The sequence below is a fragment of the Martes martes genome (assembly GCF_963455335.1).
Source record: "Martes martes genome assembly, chromosome: 9".
Lineage (NCBI taxonomy): Eukaryota > Metazoa > Chordata > Mammalia > Carnivora > Mustelidae > Martes > Martes martes.
The window spans coordinates 86349135-86353269 of NC_137896.1; positions in this window are offsets into that span (position 1 = coordinate 86349135).

Genomic DNA, 4135 nt, shown 5'->3' on the forward strand with positions numbered 1-4135 from the left:
GCACTGTTTGTCTGGTCCTTTTCAATTTGCATATATAAATGTGGAAATGGATATATTTTTAATGCACTTGTGATAAACTGACACCAGGGTAGACCTTACTTTGCAAAAGCTCGAGGTGGACCAAATCGGCATGCCAGCTAGGCCTCTCTCTAACCAAAACTGTAACCTTCAGGACCAGCAAACTCAGCCCGAGGCAGCTACTCCCCTTCCCCACGCGGCTATCAGCAGCCCTGATTTGCCAACCTGTCTTCTCATTCACTGATCCACCAGCGTGACTGTTCGGAACTATAAAGTCTTTTTGGTTGTTTAGGGTTTTTTAAAGAAAAATGAAAAACCTTTCTATGAGGGTTGTTGGGGGGGGGAGGGGATGGGCAAAGATAGAAACCCCAGCCTTTAAGACTTTGACAATTGTATGTAACTATAGATGTGTGTAAATATAGGCACATGCATATTTTTATGTAAAATTGATTTTAAAAGACAAGAGAAATCTATACTCTCACCGATACCATTGCAATGCAGATGGCATAAGAAGAGTATGTAGTCCAGTTTTGTGCAGTGAGAAAACTACGTCTGTGTGCTTCTGTGAACAGCCCAGAAAGCCTAGCTTTCTCTGCCCGTTGGCTTAAAACAGCAAAGCACCCAGGGGATTGTGTGGGTTTTCTGCTGCTGAGCAAAGATCTTGAATTCTTCAAGGTGCTGCTAGTGACCGCTGACTCCTGTGTCTAGTCACAGACCTAATGCTAGTTTGTAATGCCCTTTGAATCACTATTTTGAGCAGGATCTAAATTCCTCTCCCAGTCTACCCCAGACTCGATTTCAGGGTCAATTCAAAATTGAGCACTGTGGTAGGGCCCTGACCTGGCATTTGGCCCCTGGAGCAGGTTTCTTCTAAGGAAAGGGTGGTCCTTTAACCTCTGCTTGTTTTCAAAAGAAACAAAGGGTCCTTACCTGGGTTTCCCGTGAGCCTCTCTGATCCATCCCCAAAGTGGCCAAGAGCAGGTCCTGGGCTGTGGGGTGAAAAAAAGTGTCAACTAGGTAGGATGGTGGTACTCAAAATAACTTGTCTATTGCGGTCTTGGGGGGTTGCAAATGGGTGTTATGGGCTTTTTTTCTTCTTGCCTCTGCCCCATCCTTTAAAGAGAAAACTTATTTTTGAAAAGTATATACATACACATTTAGGTTTTTATACCATACTGCATCGGCAAGAATACCACTTTCATTGTGCTTTATAATCTATTCCTGAATCTGTCTTCTCTTCCTTCTCTGCTTGTTTCCCAAGCTTCTTTGCCTTCCTCCTCTACCTGCCGTGTGTCGAACCCCAGGAAGTCAACTGCCACAAGGCGATTTCCTGCAGGTCAATCTGGGTTGTTTTGGGGTTTTTTTGTGTTGTTGTTGTTGTTTTCCTGTATCTAACTCTTGGATGCGGCATGCTTAGGTAGCTGGCTACTGAGTTTTCAAATCCTTTCTGGGGGAAGATGACCCAAAGACCCTTGCAGATGGGGTGGTTTTTCTCATTCAGATCTCTGTGACTATGGGATGTTTTGTTTTCAAAGCTATCTGGGGATGGGGAGGGGTGTGTGTGTGATATGCGATTTATCATGATTTCCTCAATATTTGTTCCATGGACGCTTTTCTTACATTCTTCTGAAAGAAGAAATAACTGTCTGGCACTTCTAGAGTCAGCTCTTGACTGGCTAAAGAAATTGAGTATCTTTGTCTTCTCTCAAAATCATAAAATGAGAATTAGTGAGGCACCCGATTCTAAGGTTTATCCAAATTTTTGATTTTGATTTCTTATTCTGGGGAGGGTGGTGAGTTGATGGGGCATTCTTCATTTTAGCTTTTACCTGAGAACCAAACTTGCCTTTTACCCCTTGTCCCTAGAATTGGTGCTCTGGGAATATTGCTGTTAACCATCAATGTTGGGGCCATCTTCCTAGTAAACACAGCCTAAACAGGGGAGCAGCAGATGAGAGAGTATGGAATTCTGTTTCCAGATGTTTATTTCTTGGTGTAAATATGAAGCCAATGTAAATCCTGTGTCAAGATCTAGAGAATGGTGCTTTTTACTACAGTTAGCACATGCATTTTTAGAACTACTACATGTTTTAGAGAATCTTTGCTGTGTATATGTAAACTTCTGTACTGTTCCACCGTTAACAAATAAATTATTTCATTATTAAAGAAATTCTGGTCTTCCTGATGTTTTGTACCCTCTCGTGGTTTTTACTTATAGAACTGAGGTGATCAATCAGACTCCTTAATTTCATGGGAAGTTCGCTGGCCAAAAGTTCTCAGCTCTCGGGTTCCGTGATGAGTTGAGATGGCGTGGCTCGGGCAAGGATCGTGTGGCTGCTGCTCTCACCTGTCCTTGCTCCGCACTCGCCCCGGGCTCACTGGTCACCGGGCTGGCACCCCTGCTGATGCCCACGCTCTGCTGGAAAAGACAGAGATGTAGTCACAATGTAACACCACGTGGTCGGTTATGGACTAAAGCTGGGCAGGGATGTGCCATGAGCCATCACAGCAGTGGCAGCTTTCCAGATGGGCCCTGAAGAAAGCAGGTGTCTGCTAGGACAGGAGTAAGCCTGCAGGGAAAGGGGGCAGCCCTGTAGGACTGGGGTCTGGCAGGGGCAGGGGTGGACAGAGCATGTGGTGTGTGATGGGACGCGTGCAGGGAGGACAGCCAACTGAGAAGGACGCATGCGATCAAGAGGAGAGAAGGCACCTGCTTTAGGGGGTTGGTTATTTCACATATGAACCCATTTGGTTAATTTACATTCACTCATTTAACAAAATTGAGCCTGGCTCTGTCGTAAGGCAGAGGGACACACATAGGGACAGATCACAAAACCCTGCCCTCTGATGCCACTTTCTAGGGTCACCCACTGGCTCTGCCCCTCAGACCCTGCCCCACAAGCCTCTGAGCCCAGTGCCCCCTCAATGGCCTCTTCTTGCTCCCTCAAGAAAGCACTTGTTCAGAGTCAAGAGGAAAGAAAAGGAGGGCTTTCTCCTTCTTGACTAGTGACCTCTCATTCTTAAAACCACCTAAGAAGTGGTTTAAGTTAGGATGGTCTGCAGCCCGTGGGACTTATTAAAAATGGGTCTTTCTGGTCCTTCTACTTGGGAAAAGTAGCCTTGCCCTTCTGCTTTCTCTCAAAAGCAGGGGCCATGTGCCAGGCCAGTCGAGGACCTCCGTGGACAGGCTCCAGAGAAAACCCACCGGAGAGCACACGGTCCGCAGCAGGGGTGGAAGGCGCGAGGGGCCAGCGCCGGTCCCCCGTTTGCTGGGCGGATGACAGGAAGCTCCAGGCTGCAGATAATCACCCAGGCAGCTCGCACAGACAGACAGTCTCCCTGCATGGTGACAAATCTTACTCCCAAGGTTTCCTGACTTTGCTTGTTCACAGGAGCCCGAGGAAGTGGCCTTGCTTCTGCTGTCCGGGTCCACGTCACCCTGATGGTCAGCTCACGCCCCCTGGGGGCTCTGCCTCAGCACCTCCCGGACCCCTGATGTCAGCATCAGCCCCATCTCTGGGGGTGGGGGACACGGGCAGTGGGAGGCGAGGTGTTTGGCCCTGAGTCTGCGGTGCCGGGGGACTCGGACTCCAGAGCCCACACTCCTTCGCCTCCATTTTTGCAGGAGCGGCGTCCTCCCCTAACCCGTTTCCCGTATTTGGCATCTTTTCAAAGCCTTTGGACGCAGCGATCTAGTTTCTGTGAAGGGACCTTACGGTCCAGGGGATGAGGCAGAAACCGGGAACACACAAGACAACCGTGGATTGCCGTCACTGAGTCGCCGTCCTCACGTCCACCTTCGCGCTCCTCTCTGTCCATTCTGAGGGGGAGTCCCCGACTCCTGAACCTCCTGGGGCTCTGGTGACAAGAACCCAGCACGCTGCTGAGGAAGACCTTCTTACGGGACTTGGAGACATGCTCTCTCCACCACGTCTTCTGGGCTGGGGGCCCTGGGCCATCATTTCAGTCAGCCAGTATTAACACACTTGCACGTAGCCTTGGCGTTCCCTTGAATCCAGTGACACTTTGGCCCACCTCTTAGATGTCACCAAGACCTAGACGAGGAGGGACACAGCAAGGCTTTCTGCCAAGCGTCTACGGAACAGCAGCCTCTCGT